At 39.0% G+C, this 19,969-nt stretch overlaps 1 long non-coding RNA gene across 1 annotated transcript; it reads right to left on the bottom strand.

Moving 5' to 3' along the window:
• Positions 1 to 103: 103 nt before the first annotated feature.
• Positions 104 to 18,611, bottom strand: LOC147436797 (uncharacterized). Its single transcript, XR_015184763.1, has 3 exons — positions 18,127 to 18,611; positions 17,503 to 17,600; positions 104 to 651 (listed from the first exon to the last, which is right to left on the bottom strand). It is a non-coding gene; the product is annotated as an uncharacterized LOC147436797 (long non-coding RNA).
• Positions 18,612 to 19,969: the final 1,358 nt, after the last annotated feature.

The raw sequence follows: 19,969 nt of genomic DNA, 5'->3' as shown, positions 1-19,969 counted from the left end.
CACACACACACACATTTTGTCAATCGATGCGAATGGGTCTTCCACTTTTTATATGTAGTATATTTCAAGGCAAGCAACAAAACAACCACTAATCTTTGATACAGTAAATGAAAAAAAAAACAACACTCTACATGAAAAGATAAAAAATTCCATAGCATCATCATCAAAAGTATTCACATTATCAAACTTTTACATAGTTTCTTTGAGTTCAATGCCCATAGACATCACTCTTTGATTCACGTTTGTGACTCTCACCTGATGCATTTACTATCGATGTGTTGTTTGTAGAAAGATCTCATATGATTCCCCTGCAAGAAAAAACCTTGTGTTGAATGGCTTGCAATGTAATGACTCACATATGGATTGCACTCTAATGGCTCACCAATCCTTAGCCCTATATACCACTTGTCATTGTTCATCCTTTCCTGTCAAACGAAATGTGAGCATGCGTATTTGCAGAACCAACAAGCATGCAAGCATTGATGCATCCAAGTTCAATAGGTACATGTGTGGAAAGCTTAAGTTATAGTGGCAATTCTCAGGAGCCTTGTCATCCTAGAATGAGCGAGATCCAAGTTTTTAACAACCGAAAAAATCTAAGTAGCAAAAAGTCCAATTAATTACCTGTAGAAATAAAATCCAATCCACAAGCTGCAAAAAAGATAAGGAGTAAGTGGGGCTTACACAATTCTTGGTGCTACATGAATGGATCATCCATTGCAATACTTGTAGTTTCCACACTAGGGAAAACCCAATAATTTTTTTGTTGGCCACATCATATCCCCATTGCATGAATAAATGGCCCTTAATTGCTAGCCATTTCAAGCTAATTTCGAATTATAAAATTCCTAGCATTGGTATCAATGAGCAAATGTTTTAAGATAGCCAATAGCCAAGTAGTATATATCACATAACCAATGCTTTTGTACACATTACTATGTATGGCTTGAAGCTTCAAAGAGAGAACAATGTCATCACCAAACCACTCTGTGTGTGTGTGTTGGGGGGTGCGGGTGGGGGATCATACATACATTTTTTATCATCTATAAATTTTTAAAGCTTGAAAAATTTGTAGAGATGCCATCTGTGATGTAGAGATGGCGTGACAATCTTCTAGCACCTTCGCATCTCTCTCTCTCTCTCTCTCTCTCTCTCTCTCTCTCTCTCAAAATGTCATATGAATAGTAAGATGATGGTATCTCTTATAACAGCTAGAAGACTAGCACAAAAGGAATATTACATATAAACAAAAGAAGATCCTATTAGTTGGTGAGCAATGCCTAACGTTTGAGCTCTTGCCATTGCAAATGTTCCTTGTTCTCTTTACTATTGGTGAGTTTTTATGGTTCAAGCTTTTAACATACGTTGCCAAAGTATTCTTTTGATGGAAGTGCCTATCTTCTAGAGGTTGTTATCATCCTCTCTCCACTTAGTTTTCTAGGGCACATTTTACTCTCATTAGAAGAGGCTTTTACCATGGCTTTTGGTTTTTAAAGTTTCTATGTGGCTAGTTGTATCTAGTTTCTATAATTTTCAGAGTGTCACCTTTAGACGTGTTTCTCTTGGAATTGCCACCATTTGGGCGTTCCGAATGATTTCTCAAGTATAGAAATCAGCCCCATTTTTGCAAAAGAGAAAAAGGGGCATAATATAAACAACAGGCCTCATGTGACAATCTTAGATAAAGAATTATTATAAGACAACCACCAATTAGACCAGCTATGATAGATGTATACTGCAGACTATGTACCTTGTTTGTGTACATGGTAGACATTGTTGCATGCAAAGAATCTAGCAACATGCCCCAAATAGATAAGAATGAAAAGGAGAACATAATAGAGACATTAGTCTAAATAAAAATCTTTCCTTTATTCTATTTATCCCACCGATCATGAATATCTACAAGGACCCTGTCTCTAGCAATCTTAAATTAACAAAAAGTGATCTAGAAGAATCAATCTGATTCTCAAAAACTACAACATCTCTCAAAGGCCAAATGAATCACAAAAACTAAGATGGAAAGGATTGCAAACAAAAGTGCATGGCAAGATCTGCATGCTTAAAAAGAACAAAAGTGATAGTAAATTTGGAGATTTTAATAACCCATGCATCAAACCACTAGTAGCCTAGTTCTACAATGCTAAGACATGTTCCAAAACAAATGTCCTTGTTTGCCACAGATGCTATATTCTCCCTTGCCTATGCTTTCCTATCCAAAATCTCTCTCTCTCTCTCTCTCTCTCTCTCTCTCTCTCTCTCTCTCTCTCTCTCTCTCTCTCTCTCTCTCTCTCTCTCTCTCTCTCTCTCTCTCTCTCTCTCAGGCAATCACATCAAGATGATACACAAAAAATGAGTTCCCATTTTCACATTTCCCTTGCCTATGCTTTTCCTGGCCAACTCTCTCTCTCTCTCTCTCTCTCTCTCTCTCTCTCTCTCTCTCTCTCTCTCTCTCTCTCTCTCTCTCTCTCTCTCTCTCTCTCTCTAAATTTTTTTCTTATATTACAATGTGTGATATGTTGCATCTTGCTCAAATGAGCATACACCTGACCCTAAAATCTGAATTAGAGATGGTGAGAACACCTTCCAAGACTCTATTTTCCACCAGCCTAGATGGGATAGCTGAGGGAGATCTATTGTAACCATCAAAGAGAGAATTTTTTTTGGTCATCCAAATATACTAGAGAAACCATGCCCTAAATGAACACAAAGAGCTAGGTTGAATCTTGAGTTTTGAAAAACCCAAAGGTTGATGTGTATTTAGTAAAGTTGAGACCCCAAGAAGCATCCACCAATGATTAAACCAATTCCACCATTTTGTTACCCGCGTGAAACTGCAAAACAAGTGTTTGATGGTTTCATTTCTACCACAACTGATACATTTCCAAGAACCAATCCTTTCTTGACTTTCAGAGTAGCAGAAGGGAGTGCTCCAATTGCAGTCCTCAATAAGAATACGTCCTTAAGCTTAAAAGGTAGGTACAAGCTCCATATGTTTTTCAATATCCCAGCCCCAAGTCATTGGATTGTTGCGTAGACCATTGTTTGTTACATCTATCCTCAAAGGAATCAGGCTCTATCAAATGAGCATTGAACACTAAAGTTTTGGATGTCCACCAGTTTGTTATTGTGCTAGGTAGTGTCAAATCCCTACATGTATCCTGCTCCCGAGGAGTGTGTGGAATTTGTAGGTTGTGGACATGTGCACATAGCTTATGCCAAGAAATCCTAAAGCCATTCCCAATCTTGAATTGGATTTTGTCTACCAAAAGCAATTTAAGATTTTTTTAAAAGCGTTGAGAATGTGATTTATCGTCCCATGCCCTTCTTATGCATGGAAAGAGATTTCTTCCCTAGCAGAAGGGTAGGAGGTTTTTTAAAAGCAAAGTTGCAAAAACAAATTCCACCCCAAGTGAATACCTTGTATCTCTAACTCTACCCTACCAAACTAATTTACCAACAACCAGTTTCCATGACATCAACAAGCATCTAAGAGATAGGAAACCCAATTTTAACCGAAGCAACAGACATAAGTTTATCCCGAGAAGAAAGAATCCAAGTTCCCCCATAATAAATAACAGAAAAAGTGAAAAGTTTCCATAAACATCCAAACCAAAAAATTATCATATATAAGCATATGTTCTAGCATGGTGCATCTTCTAGCATGCTAGTGTACAACCAAGTTTTTAATTCCAAGTCCACTCAATGATTAAGGCAAGGAGATAAATTGTTAGGCTATAGGAGAAGATGCAACATGCTCCCCCCCCCCCCCCCCCCCCCCCCCCGAGAAACCTATCAAGATCTAAGTTGACTAGCTGGATTGATATCTCAGTCCAATGCAACAAAGGAAGGTAGTACATGACATTTGAAACCACTATAGCTTGCACAATCCTCGATTTGACATGCAATGGCCACCCACCACAGTGCCATGTAGATCTTTTAGGCAACACCCTTCTCACCGCCCCCTCTCTAAGTTGGTTCATTGATACATTCTCTTCGATGGGATATCCCAGGTGTTTGAAGAAACAACCCCACGGTAGTCTTTGACCATTCCACATTAGTGCATGAAAGTCTCTAGATGAGAAGACAATGAGAATTATCTTTTGCAAGTTAATGTAAAAACCATAAAGCTAATGCATATGTATGCAGGACGCCCATGAATCAATTGATATTGACGTTATGAGCCTTCAAAAACAAAAGCATATCATCAGCAAAACTTTGCCCAACCAGCTTTTTAGAGCCCTGATTCAACCCTTGAATATGCTTTCTGTTAACCAATGAATCTAGGTATGTGAACAAAGGATGAGTAATGACTACAAAGAGAAAGGGTCTTAGAGGGCACCCCTTCCTATAAAAATCTTCCATTCACCAAAATTCTGGACCAAGCACCCATCCCGAGAAAGGATATACAAGCACTAACTATGGGCCCAAAACCCATGTGTTGCAAGACCAAGTGCAAGAAGTCCTAGAGGACAGTGTCAAAATCCTTAGCAAAATCTATCTGAGCAAGATCACTTCCTGTTTTGTCTTGAGAGCATGTTCTCTTCCTAGTTAATGGACCATAAGAATATTACAAAAAATGGATCTCCTGCCTATAAAGTCAGATTAAGACTGATGGATATGATTCTTGAGGAAGCGAGAAATTCTGAGAGCTAAAGCCTTTGCCATGGATAGCTTATACAATATACCCATCATGGTGATGGGTCTCCACTCCCCCATAGTTTTAGGGAACATTTTGGTTGGTATTAGTTTAATCACCCCTTGTTTGAGACTATGATACATGCATTGGGAAAACTAGGTAGCATTGATTAGGGGACTCTCTCTCTCTCTCTCTCTCTCTCTCTCTCTCTCTCTCTCTCTCTCTCTCTCTCTCTCTCTCTCTCTCTCTTTGGGTGTGTGTGTGATCACCTTTATCAGTGGAGAGTTGGACAAAGACAAAGATAGTGAGGGTAGTTTATCTAACGAAGCCATAACTGAGGGCGGCTCATTCGAGGTTCCACCTTGAGAAGAAAACTTGAGGCTTGATCCCAATGAAGTTTTCTTCTCAAGGTTCCACCTTGAGAAGAAAACTTGAGGCTTGAGCCCAATGAAGACTATCCTCGCCTTTTCGACAATTTTTCCATTGGATTCTTCAACAGCATTGTGATTCTTCACATTCAGAATCTTGAATATCATCGTGAAAGCATTTATAGAAATGTTTTCACTTTGGTGAAGTTTTAATATACATGTATGCCAAATGTGGTGCTTTATAGAATATTAAAAAGGTTTTGTGCATCCCTTTACAACAAGGGGGGAGGGGTAAGGGTGGTGTTGTTGCTTCCTTGGAGTAAATTCATGTCAAAGTCGACGATGTGAAAATGAGAGAGAGAGAGAGAGAGAGAGAGAGAGAGAGAGAGAGAGAGAGAGAGAGAGAGAGAGAGAGAGAGAGAGAGATCACTTTTGAACCAACCAAATGAGCAATAAAATAGATAGATAATACAAAGGGGGTTGGATGTGCTTATATATTGACCCGGGGTCTTAATTGCTTCCTTCTGTAAATTTTCCTACCCAGAATCTTGTCAAATAGGTAAAATAAATATCTAAAGACAATATAATTATTGGGGTCACATTGGGCTAGTCATTTGAGATGCCATGAATTTAAAATCCTCTCTGCACTCATAGTGGAAATATGTAGGAAGACCAAATTACCTGAGAGCATTCCCATTAGGGAAAATTTGGACTCTCGAAGGGGTCCTGTAAGAAGATTTGACTTTGTCTCTCTTGTCCAAAGTGGGCAACCCGGTGAAGTACATAAAAAACCCTATCAACCAACATATCATTGGAAAGATCTTAGAAAGTATGTTCTAATCCCCAAACTCCAAAAAACCGGAGTTGATTTGTAGAAGCTATGGCCTCCCCACTGAAGCTGAAATGCGAGGAAAGATTCCATCTATGAGATGGAGTTGTCACATTAAAAAATAGAATCTTCTAGAATGTAAGGAATCTGATGGGATACTATATATCAATACATAGATCTCGATCAGTACATTCTTAATCCAAAAGGTCTGACAAGTTTTGATTTTGTTTGCAAAATTTTTACCATTCGCTCGTTTTGGACAAGAGGGAGAAAGTCAAAGTTTTTATAGGGCCCATTTGAGAGTCCAAAATTTTCCTAATGATCTTGAGCACCTTATGCCTCACAAAAAAATTGAACTAGAGATAACACTATATTTAAGAATCCCCATTCATGAACTTTGAATACACCACGTCCAAAATTCTCTAGAAAATGAACTCTTAGAACACATCGAACTCATAATCAAGCCAACAACAATGAATTGTGTGCATATCCATAGTGTTTTGTATACATAGTGTTGGTTCCTTGCTAGATTCATGTGCTTGAACTCCGACACACAAGTTCAAGCACCGATAACTTGGACTCCAATTCATGGGTCCAAATCATACATAGGGAGCGCTCCTTTTGCCCCTCTCTTCCACTCACATGCCTCTTTCTGACGGAAGCAAGTTATGGCAGCCCGTCACCACCTAACTAGAAATTTGACAATGTAGCCACTATGGCCACTGCCACTTATGCCATGCCCATCTTCTGGGTGGGATCACTATCTTTGCCGTTCTTGGAAAGCTTGCCTTTACCACTTTTCTTTTGCAATCTCGTGCAGTTAACTTTGGATTTATAATCCTGATTTCTAAGCCAAATGAATTGCTTACTCCTGTGTAGAGCCTACTAATTACTCAGTCCAAGTCACTTTCCACATCCGTGTGCTGATTTTGATTCACATTTGTTGCTTGAAATGCTAAGGCTTTGTGAGAGAATGATACCTCAAGGGAACTTACTAGAGGCACATCATCCTTGGGGTTGGCCCTCATTCCCAAGGTTGCCCCAAAGGAGAATTCAAAGAGGAACTCCCTTCAGTGTCTCAAATCAACTTTTCTAAATAGCATCTAAAACGGTGCACTTAATCCCTCCTATGAGCCTATGTTTCAAAATGCACACCAAAATGGGGCTAACAATCCTTGAACGTAGCTAGAAGCATCACAAAATGTTGGTGATTGTGAAGAAATTGACAGTATGCCTTTCAAAACATTGTTGTAGGGGGGATGTCAAAGTCAACTATGTGAAAGCGTAAGGCAGTGTTGACAATACACGAGAGAGAGAAAGAGAGTGAGATACTACTGAACCATTAAACCTTGGCACTGAATTGATATGATTATACAATGGGGGCTAGGTGTACTTATAGTCATCTTTGAAAATTTCCCTATCCAGAGTTTGAAAAATAAGTAAAATAAATACGTAAATCCAAAATAAGTATTTGGATGACATTGGGGAATTCACTAGATGCCATAAATTTAACACCCTCTCTACAACTCACAGTGGGCATAAATAGTGAGACCAACTCGATGAAGAAGTTGCCATGGACACTCCAGAAGAGGCCTCCAATTGGATACATCTTGGTTTTACCACCCTCAACTTTTTACCTTAAAAGGATTCAATCTTGAGCAATAATTGCCTAATAGAAAATTGAATTGTAAACCACACTACATCCAAGAATCCCCATTCATGAACTGTGAACACATCACCTCCAGAATTTCTAAAAAATGGAACATTGAAACAAATCATGTCTATGATTAGGCCAACAACAATGAACTGGTATACTCAGCCATAGTATTTTAGTTACGTCTAATTGGTTCCTTGCCACCTGTATGTGTGTTGAACTACGACCCACAAATTCAAACATCAATAACTTGAACTCCAACACAAGGGTCCAAATTATTGATAGGGAGCCTTATTTGCCCCTCCCTCACAAGCTTGGGTGAAGATTGTGGCAGCACTTGCCAACTGACTAGAAATTTGGTGTTGTGGCCCTTGTGGCCACATGTGCCACACCAATATCCTATGTCAATTATTTATCATCGTTATCTCTATCTAGCTTGCCATGGCCTTTGTCCTCGACTGAACTTGTGTATTTTCTTTTGCCTTCACAATCTTGAGCCAAAAAAAATGATGGATTCCTTAAGAACTTTGCTCGTGCATAGCTAGGCTGCTAACTAGGTATTGGTTGATCTACTTTTTAAAGTTGATAATTGGTGTTGGTCATCATTGTATCTAATGCTCAAGCAAGGGGGGTCATGTTGAAGTTGCAAGATCTAGAAAGTTACTTCCTTATCATACTCCAAAAGGGTCCTTGGAGATTCCCAAGATGCTCCACAAAATCTACACAAAGGTCTTCAAAAATCCTTCGCTTGCAAGTGACCAAAACGGTGACTTTTTCCCTCTTGGCGGTCTTTATCCCCGTCCACCACAAGATGGATCACAACATTTTAAAGCGCTAATCCACACACCAAAAATGGGGAATGGGGGGTTGTCAACATCGAGGAATACTAGAGACAACATATCAATACGCAACGGAGTCCTTGCCAAGAAGCATTGTCAAGATTACCTCCTAGCACTGCCTGCATATTGAAATGCTACCAAAACTCCAAGCACCTGAAAACTATTGGAAAATCAACCATCACTCCTAGCGCTTTCAAATGTTGCAAAAATAGTGTGTCATCTAGAATTCCGACAACAAGAAATGCTATAATGAAGACATCGATTCATCATTTTTGTGCCCAAATCCTTTTCTTTAATGGGTGCTTATCCTCTCCCTTGTGATAACCGACCACAAACATTTGATACCATGTCAAAGTGAAGGATTAAAAAGCATAGAGCAATGGGGAGAATATTCACGAGAGAGAGAGAGAGAGAGAGAGAGAGAGAGAGAGAGAGAGAGAGAGAGAGAGAGAGAGAGAGAGAGAGAGAGAGAGTGCTGAACCAACTAACCTTGGCAATGAATTGATATGATTTTAAAATGGAGGATATGCGTACGTTTATAGTCACCTTGGCCAATTTCCCTATCAAAAGTTTGACAATTAAGTAAAATAAATACATTGGAAAGTTCACGTGAGATGCGATCACTGGGATCACATTGTTGGGCAATTCACTTCGGAGACACCATAACTTTAACACACTCTCTACAACTCATAGTGACATAAATAGTGAGACCAAGTCGATGAAGAATCTACCATGGACACCTCAGAATAGGCCGCCTTCAACTAGGTACAACTCGATTTTGCTACGCTCAACTTTTTACGTTAGAAGAATACCATCTTGAGCATTGATTATCCGATAGAAAATCGAATTGTAGACCACACTACATCCAAGAATTCCCATTCGTAGACTGTGAACACATCACATCTAAAATTTCTAGAAATGGATTTTGAAACACATCCTGTCCATAATTTGGTTGACAAAAATAAACTGTTGCACTCATCCATAGTGTTTTAGATATGTCTGATTGGTTCCTTGCCAAATGCATGTGCAGAGTGAACTCTGTCCCATGAGTTCAAACATGTATAACTTGAACTCCAACGCGAGGGTCCAACTTCTTTATTTGGATCAGTGTTTACCCCTTCCTTCCACTCACAAGCTTCTCCTTGGCTGAAGCTAGTGTCGCAAGTGCCAATTGACCAGAAATCTGGTGTCATGGCCCTTGTGGTTGTCATAAACTGGTGATGTCGCATACCCAAACGTATTCCCAGTAGGGTATCGGCCCAAAAAACACGGCAGCAGGCAGTACCGTACGGATTTTCGCTTTCCACACTAATTGCTGTACGAAAGTCCCGCTTTTTGCAATGAGCTGTTGATGTGGCAGAGCGTACGAAAAAGCAGTTGGCTGATTCTACGTAGGCTGATTTTGGTAGCTTTTGAACCAATTGCTTTATTTTAAATAGCCTAAGGGATTTTGATTTTGGGGCTCTGCTTTTGGGCATCCCTTATAACTTATAAATTGGTGGGCAAAGCCCTCACTTCTCAGAGCATCTGGACGCAGAGTCTGAGAGTGAGAGCCCTCCCACTCTCTTGTACTTCGAACACAGATTAATACAAAAACCAAAAGGGCACCAGTCTTTGGGGCCAATATCTCTAGGCACGGAACCCGCCGAGCCATGTTGAATCAAGTGTGAATTGTGAACGTTTTTAAGTGAATCTCTGTTGTGTCGTGGTAGAATCTTGACTTGGAGTGTCTGTTACAGTGGTATCATAGTGCGACCAATTTCTCTTCTACCGGGAAATTCGATCCTTTTCTCGCGACACTTATGGATTCCAACAAAGGACAATCTACTTTCTCTGTATCTGGGGATGCGGGAAGAGATCACGAAGAGTACAACCCACCTCGGTCTACTCAAGCAGAGATTAAAGAGATGGAACGTCAACAATTGGTTGACGACGCGACAAAGATGATGATCAACATTGTGAAGGATCCGAAATTTGCAAAATTTTTGACTCATACATCGACGAGGTACACACCTAGTGGCAGAAGGCCACAAAGCCACCCCTCAAACTGGCACTCAAGAAACCTCCTACTCCTAGGATGTTTACAGAGCACAAATTGGAAGAGGTGGTTGATACATGAATTATTGAGCTTTTTGATGTGACACTTGTTGTGGATATTTTATTGTTTTATGAGAACTTAATTTTTAAAGATAAAATTGCCTTTGTTTTTTCAAAGGGTTTTTTTAAAGACCAATATTGATATCTTTTAACAATTTGTGAAAGTGTATTTTCAAATATAAAAATTTGGCCAAAATCACAATAGTGAGTGAATGTATTTAAATCTCAAAGAAATTACAAAAAGACCTCAAGCTTAGCCGAGCCTTGAGGTGCTGAAGATTACACATTTGTTCTCTCCCAGAGGCTACCAAGAACAAATTAGGTGTACTATACTAACAAACTTTTACTTACTGTAGCTTGCCACAACGGCGTCCATGTATTTTGGAAACAAACAAGTGTATTTTCAAAATTTTAAAAATAACTATAAAGAGACACTTCTATACCCTTTCTGAAATTTCTTGAAAAATTGTTGGCATTGCGAACCTGTGTTGGTGTCCCTTCTCTCTCAATTTATTGGTTAGTGAGTGCATGTATGTATGTACATGCACATGACAGAGACATTAACAAAAACTCAAACATTGAGTATATTTTATAAAGAGAGGAGGGCTTGCCTGCTTATGACAAAGCTCGGACATCCATGGGGTAGATCTCGATGCAACTCAAGTATGTAACCGGAGAGAGAGAGAGAGAGAGAGAGAGAGAGAGAGAGAGAGAGAGAGAGAGAGAGAGAGAGAGAGAGAGAGAGAGAGAGAGAGAGTTGACAAAGAGAGGAATTTTGTGGACAACCCACTATTAGATTTAGCAAGAGTACATCTTCTTGTGTAAATCAGCTTTTGGGATGGTAGATAGGTCAATTTCAACACGTGCATACGTGCTTGTGTATTTGTGTATACGTGTGCGTGTGAGTAAGTGTGGAGAGAGAGAGAGAGAGAGATTAAAAGGGCACTTATCAATGAGAAGAAGAGAGTAGAGAGAGGTTCCATGTATATGTGTGTGTGCATGTGAGTGTGTGTGTGGGGAGAGAGAGAGAGAGAGAGAGAGAGAGAGAGAGAGAGAGAGAGAGAGAAGAAGAAGAAGGAGAGAATTTTAACGTCGTAGGAAACTATCCCAAGAGACCTTAGAGATCTAGACGATGAGGAGAGTTGAACTCAAGACCTGTTATTCAAGAGGAAAATGGTATAACCTTTCTATCACCCAAGTGTAGTAGATTGGTTATGCCATTTCCCTCTTGAATAAATCTTTCCTCCCCCCTTACCTTCAACAGGCCATCGTGAGTCCTCACCTTGTTTTAATAAGGATCTTTTGTCTCACCTACAAGCGGCACATCAAGAAGTTCCCTAACATTCAAAGACTTCTTTTAAGATTTAAAAGCAAAGGCTTTCAATGGGCCTTCAAAGGTTTTGTTTTGGGCTTCAGTAAAAGGCTCCAATTCTCAAAATAATCTCAAGGCAAGAAGGAATTCTCTCTCACCCTTGCTCTCTTTCTTTAAAATTTCAAAGTTAAAACTTTTTGCACTCCAAGGCAACAACTTTTGCAATGTATGTAGTCATTCTCGTGTTTGACAATAATTCAATGTTGTGCTACTATGATGAGATAGACACTGCCCTTGAAGAGTCTTCAAGTGGTAAGATCGCTCCATCTAGCACCATGAGGGAAAATAGAAATCCACCTTTAAGGGAAGGAGCATCATCACCATCACCAACCCTACATTTATTTTTTAATTTCCAAGTACATCTAGTTTTGTATCCAATAAAGGTATCAAGAAATGTTACAACTATAAAAATCTTGTGCATATAGAAAAGGATTGTACAAGGTTTGAATAGTGTATACATTGTGAAAGATGGGACATCCCTCTTCGAAGTATTGAAGAAGCAACAACATCCAGAGAGTAGTACTCTAGAAGACATGAACGTGAAGTGACTTGATATTGATAGTGGCAACTTGTAGACAAAATATAGGTGAACCCCAACCTCATTTTTTGGAGACATTTTTGAGGACAGCTCGATCTGTGTTGACAGCTTGGTCCTAATAGACTTGTGGCTCAAGGGGTGGTGTCTTTGGCCTTAATGGCACAATAGTCCATTGAATCCTTATAGCCTTTGTGGTCTGTTCTCTGTGGCAAAATTCTCTTTGTAGCCGGTCACTAGTGTCGTCAAAAGTCCAAGGGGAAGTTTGTTGGTGATTGTGGCCTTTGGCCTATATCGACAACTAGTGTGTGAACCACCTCTTCTATCGTCAGCCGTTTAGTTTTCATATGGGCATGTGAGGATACATGGCATGGTGAGTTGTAAAAGAGTCAAAACATTGTAGATATTCCCAATATCCCTACCTTTCCCCATTCTATGGAGTTGACCTTTGGGAGTTTCCCCTTGATCCTCGGAAAATATGCTTATGTGACCCTTGACAGGTGCACCCAGGCATATCCAGCTACTATGTAACTAGTTCTTGTACACTTCAAGTGTTGTTATCAGTTTATTATCAATCAGGTTAGCATTTAGTTCTATACTCTCTCTCTCTCTCATTGAGTAATTAGTGTTCTATCAATAATGTTAATAAGAATGCTACGCCTGCTAGTTCCCCCCTCGGGGGGTGCACTATGTAATCATGTTAATATATAACGTGAGTTAGAAAGGATGGGTTTTAAAATGCAAAAACTTTAGGAAATTTAACAGATCAGATACATTAAAATAAGGGGTTTTAATATTCATTTTATTAAAAAAAATCCTAAAATAAGGGATCATTTTATTCATTCAGACATGTTAAAAGAGGGAGTTTTTAATACCTTGCAAATGCACATTATATAGGGAGGTACTAAATGGTGAACCCCCCGAGGTTCCCCTTGACCTTTCAACAGTGGCGGGTGTATATGTTGGGGTATTGATGTTAGATGTTTTGATGAGGCAGCTTTGCATGCTAAGGGCGATGGTTGAGGACAACACTATGAGCACATAGGAGAGGCTCGGTGGTGAGCTCTTCCCGTATAAAAAGTAGCAGCGCTTGATGGATGTTAGAGGATTATTCAAAATGACCTAGCACCTACTTGGAATCTACTTTGGCTAGACATCCAAATTAGAAGGGCGATTCTCTTGTGCCTTTGACCCTAAAAATAAGGTCTTTTTCCATGTGTCTTGTAGGTAGCTTTGAAGACTTGTAGAGTTGGAGCTTTCCCCCACCAAAAAAGGCTTTAAAACTATATTCCCTTAGGCGCGTGCGCATAGACACACAACAGTGCTTTTGACCTACTATAGAATGACTAGAAACTGAGCTTAATATCTTGATATTAATCCGATCATTAATTTGCGGTGCTTAGCCCAAAATGTTTGTGTATGGGTTCAAATGGAATGTAGTGATGTGGCTATGTATACGCATAATTGTGCTCTTCCAATTAATCTGTGACTTTTAATTCAATAGATTCAAAAGTGTGACCTCGGCATACAATGGAGTAACTACAATGCAATGCAACCTACATGTACACAGTAATTGGTTGCAAATTAACATAAGGGGTAGTGGCTCAAAGAGTAAAGCCAAAAAGATGTACAATCTCAAATTGACAATCAAAACTAATTAGACTTATAGAGAGGTTAGGATGAAAGAGGAGTGACTAATAAGTATTAATCACCACATGCAAGATGTAATACCACATGTAAAGATTAGAGTGGATAGATTAATGGAACATTCATTGTGTGTGTGCACGTGTGTGAGTGTATGTGTGTGTGTGTGAGAGAGAGAGAGAGAGTAAAGATTGGAGTAGCACATTCATGTGAAATCAAATGCTATTGATAATTGAATTAATATGAGTGAATACAAGGCTGGATATATAGGCTCATTTAGTGCTTATGTCGGGGGTAGGTAAGCAATGATTTCATCATCATGTAGGTCATGATCTGCCAGAAGAGTAAAGCATCACATCGAGTCACATGGATAATCACATGGGTATTTTCTACATGGGCTTTTAGTTGTAAAGGGTTGTCTCATAGTTTCATATCATGAGAGAAGAACCGGTACCCACAACTATGGTTACCCAATAAGACAATCAATGTGATGAATTTCATGAATCTTCATGAAAAATGTTGTTTAAAAGAAAAAAAAAGAATAAACCACATTCAAAAAATGGGCTTACCTCTCAGGATAAATTTAAAAAAGTGTGACATGAAAAGGTTATGGATTATATGATGGCTAACAACAATTTTGTTGAAGCATCTACTTACATGAGTGCACCAGAAGGGATTATTAAATTTCACTTTTTCTCACATTTTCACTTACAGAAGGGTACCAAAAATAGATGTGGGAAATAAATTTACAAATTGAATAGGAAAAGAGTATGTTTTATCTATAAAAAATTCACAGATAAGGAGTTTTAAAAGTATTTTGAATGCATGCAATATGCACAATTTACACATAAAGATCCCTCGCCCCCCCAAGTACATATATCATCACAATACACTATTAACACCTCAAAGTCTGGCTATATCATGGTGGTCTACTTGTCCATGCGCTATCTTGGCTGCCCATGACACTATGACCCTAGGTTCCCTCACCTCAGATGCACTCACCATCCGCTATGCAATGGGTTGCTCTATGTACTTTGTTTAGCTGTACCACCAGTATGGTTGGTCACAAGCTTATAAGAAAATACCTTGCTTTTTGAAGTAAACTTCTAAGTTTTCTCTTTTCAAACAAAAAATTCAAGCAACTATATTCAATAATCCATTTTTTAACCTCGCCTATAACTGTAAGTTTGCAACTCTTGAAACAAATCCTAATGAGCTCACGTGCTACGGTTACACATTTTGGCCCCCAAGTCTTGATCAATGTCTCAAACTTAACCTTACGTCAAGGAGGCATTTCCCTTTTCCAACTAACTTGAATCTAAGCAATGAGCATGCATGTTGCTCAAGGGTGTATGCAAAAAGACTAGCGATTTCAAATTAGATAATAAATTATTCATGCCAACAAATTCTACTAATGTGTGTTTAACAATGCGATTGAGTATATGATGAACTCAAGCTGGCTAGAGCTAATTCTATAACCCATCGAGCTTGAAATAATTACAATAGTGAGGCCCAATAGCCTTGAAATGCAATAATCTTAGGGAAAGCACAAAATAGAAAGGGTTGGATTCCTTTCAAATTTGGAGAAAGACACATAATATTAATGAAACATAAGGATGAAATTGGTGACGTTTGGTAGAAAATCTATGGTTAGTAGCTTGTTTATGACTTAAGCTTGTTTGAATCTTCTTGTAATGTTAAAATCCAAACTTGAATACTTATTCTACAATTGGTGTGTGTAAATGTTTGGGTTATCATGTTCAACTTATAGATATTGTTTTTGCAGAGTTTCAAACTAGATGTATTTTGATAAATTTTAACTCAATATATATTTTTGGATAGTTTCTGAAGAATGATATGGGCTTTGTTTCTTGTTGGCAGGCTCTTTAAACCTTACTAGTTATGGCCTTAGCAAGCTTTATCCTTGAGTTACCCTCTTCCAATCATTTTTTCACTTTGCAAACCTAAAAGAAAATTGAGAGTGATTAGGGTAAATGAGTGAGTTTAGAGATAGAAATCCCCCCCCCCCCCCCCCCGGGCGCGGCCCCTCTCCCCCACAGGTTGAACACATATACAACCCCAATTTAGAGACAAGAAATCTATAATGTTCTTAGAAATTTGCTTATGTGTCATGTTGCAATTTGTTGACAAGTGTATCACTACTGGGCCTTGAGTGTCTAATGCTTCGAAAAGCTTCAAAACATAAACTTTTTCTAATGGAGCATTCAAGAAAAATCTAAAAAATATCTTGATTTGACTTGCCTTTTCATGAGGAATCTTGTGCAATGTGTAAATATGAAAAATGATTGGATTTGAAGAATCTCCCTAAAAAATACCATTTCTCCACAAAATGCCTCTAAAGTGGCTCCTTTACCCTATACTAACCTAAAATTTGCAATTAGGATTTACACAAGAGGCATGGGTGTCCGAAGCTGGCATCATGTGCTTTCAAGTGATTATTAACATTGTTATATAATTAATCCAAAAGTTATACTGTTGAGTTTGGGACTCCACCGTAGTCTTGTATATGCATAAAATCTTTAGGGGAGTCATGACTATGCATGAATTGTGTATATCACGTGCATTCAATGACTTTCCGAACCTTTTTATTATGAATTTTTGATAAATAATTAATTGCATCATTCATTTCCTATTCGATCTATAGATTGTTTTTCTAATTCCATCTTACTCCATCTTACGATACTCTTTTGTATACAAAAGTGTGAGAACAAATATATCTTAATAAAACCTTAATTTGTTGCACTCATGTGATAGTCACATAATTATTAATTGCATGCATTCGAGACAAAACCTAAAAGTCTTGTATGTGCATTTGGTGGATAATTCGAACCTTTCTTGTTTTTGTGTGCACGGTGATAGACGTTACTGAGTGCTACCAAGTCGCTTGGCCGCATTCGAATCCATGACCCGGGTCACAGAGGACGGACGCTCAATCAACTCCTTTGGACCTTTTACATCATATAATTTGAACCTTTCTTTATGTCTGTCTGAATTACCATTTCATCATATAATTTGATCCTTTCTTTTAAATTGTTGAAAAAATAAATTCTATTAATCTAGTTCTTCACAAAATTGTGGATGAAAATTTGCTTCTTATTGAACTTGCATTGCCTCCGAAGGTGTATCCCATGAGCTGTTAGCATGTATGTCTACTAATCAAACATCTCATCACAGAAATACTAGTGAGACTATCAAAAACCTCTGCGCATGTATATTACATCCAAAAACGCAGTTACATAATTAAATGGTGAAACACAATTTCTGTTGCATGTCCCTTGTTTTAGGGTATATTGCTAGATTTGAAATTTTATGGCAAAGCATGATGCTTGGATGTGATGTTCCAAATGTAAGGCCTCTCTAGTAGTTTTTCATACCCATTGTGTATTAAAACATTCATGCTACAATAAGTTCTTTTGAGCAGTATTGTATGTTGAACCCAAATGAAAAATAACACCGCAAAAAGCTGTAGATTGTGTCGAACCAAATTGGAAAAGGCAAGGCCCATACCTTTTCATGAAGCTCCCCATCAATATTTTCTGTTGTCAAAAATGGTTCTCCACATTTACCTTTGTGTCAATGTGTCCAACAAATATGCATTAAACTACCTGCAAGGGCCATGATTAAAAAAAGTTTAATCAAACTACAAAGTGGGAGTACTTGACACATCAACCTTTATATCTCCTTTGAGGAGAAAATTACAAGTCTTTTAGAGGCTTTTAGAGGCTTTCAGTAACAACCCATACAATGCTCCTTACAGAAAAACCATAAATACACACATCACATTCACTAATGTCTATAGACTGATTCATGCATATTAACAATGTACAGATTGTGTCAATTTAATTTCATCTCAGCACAAAACTAAGAAGAAACTTTTGCAGATATGCTAATTAAGCAATAATGTAAGATCCATGTTTACTCTCTCACTCGCTATGTAATTATCAATTTATGTCAAGGCCTGCTTTTTTGCTCGCATATGACATCTGTGTAATTTACTTGTGTGTAAAAATGGAGAGTCTAATTGTATGCAAACGCCAATGTCTTCTCTCTGCGTGCGGGTGTGTGTGTGTGTGTGTGTGTGTGTGTGTGAGAGAGAGAGAGAGAGAGAGAGAGAGAGAGAGAGTCGCCTACCCATCTTTGGAGGTTGAGCTCGATCATCGCAGGGCACCGATGCTGCGAATATGCGCACAGCGCGCGAGTAAACACGAATAGTTACAGTCTCTCTCTCTCTCTCTCTCTCTCTCTCTCTCTCTCTCTCTCACACACACACACACACACACACACACATCCTGTGTTCTCTCTCTCACACACACACACCCACACAGGAAACAATGTGAGAACCTGAGAAAGCCCCTTTCATCTCTCTCTCTCTCTCTCTCCCCCAACCAAAAAAAGAAAGGAAAAAAAAAGATCCTCAGAACGGGACGCTGGACGCAAGGGCGTTATTTATAACTATTACGCTCTGATCACTTTGCAGCAGCTTCTTCCTTTTCCTTGTGTTCCAATCTGTTCCTCACGTACACGCAAAAAAGCACTCATTATAACGGCGTCTATCCAGATGCCAACGAGAAGGGCGATCCTCGCGAGTCGCAAGGCACCGCAAGCCTAGCTACAGCCCAGACCAGAGTCGATGATGAGGATCCGAGGAAGCATGCGCACGGCTGCATGCGCCTACAGTTGTGTAACATGGTGAGAGAGAGAGAGAGAGAGAGAGAGAGAGAGAGAGGTTGCTTGTGGTTGCCTGGAATTGGCACGCGTGTATGGTGAGGCTCATGATAGGCTAGCCACAGGAGGCAGTGATTCGTGAAGCGAAGGTATATATATGCCCCACCTCGGCATGCGCTGACTTTTGACCTTACCTCCAAACCTTCTAAAGTTCTGTTCACACCGTATATTGAATTGGGTGTGTCATTCTTTCGTCATCCTTACAGCTACAAAACTTCCGGTGGTCACACGAAACATAAAAAAGACATTTTTATATATCATTGTGTAAAACAATCCTATAATAAAAGGTCATTTTATTCTTTCGACCATGTTTAAAAAGGACTTTTTTAATTACCCCTTGAACGCACGTTGTATAGGCAAGTTTTGGATAGTGCACTCTCCGATTGCCAACTATAGGTCTAGCAGGTGCTACGGACGACCTGTATCAACGCGTGGTTACTCTCTTTAAGGTCGGCTGTAGGTTGCTTTTGAGCTTACAACTTTGATGGCCCACGTGTTTGCACTTCATTTGTCACAGGCAACATCTCTGTAAACTGAACCATGTTGTCACTACTTGCAACCTGAAAGCCATCATCCTCATTAAGTTACCAACCGATCACAATTGTAACTATACCAAATTCGGCATAGTCAAAAAGGCCATAAGCATAATTCTTTTGAGTCCCTACTCAATCTTCGCGTGACCACGAATGAGACATAGTTTTGTGTGGAAACAATTGAAAACTATACCTCGTGTGATCATTGCCTTAGTTAAGAGAGGGTTTGCACATAGCAAGGCATACTCAATGTTGACAGTAACCTCGGGCGGGTCACTACAAGTTTAAAAAAAAGTGTCTATCGCGTGTTCAATAGTAGAGATTATTTTTTTCTACATTTTCTCGCATGCTCACATGCAAAAGGGTGTTAAAAATAGGATCTTGAAAGAAAAATTCAAATTGAACACGAAAAGGGTCCCATTTATTACTAAAAATTTCACAGCTTGGGGGTTTCATAACTATAGTCTTTGAATGCATATGCGATATATAGGTTTTATACATAGTTGCCCCCCCCCCCCTCCCGGCCCCCCTTTTGACACAAACAACAAGCTTATATGAACACTTGGACCTTTTGCGTTTCTATATAACTTTGCCAAGAGTGCTTTCATCAACTTACAGGCAAAACTCTAGCTTGTGCAAAATGCCCCTAATATACATAGGTAATATGGTTAAAGCCGATCAAAGGAGAAGGAAACGAATTGCAAACCCATTGTCTG

This window comes from Adiantum capillus-veneris, chromosome 17 (assembly GCF_014529385.1).
Source record: "Adiantum capillus-veneris isolate H3 chromosome 17, ASM1452938v2, whole genome shotgun sequence".
Taxonomy (NCBI): Eukaryota; Viridiplantae; Streptophyta; class Polypodiopsida; order Polypodiales; family Pteridaceae; genus Adiantum; species Adiantum capillus-veneris.
The sequence above is the reverse complement of the archived record's forward strand: the minus strand, read 5'-3'. Positions and strand labels throughout refer to the sequence as shown.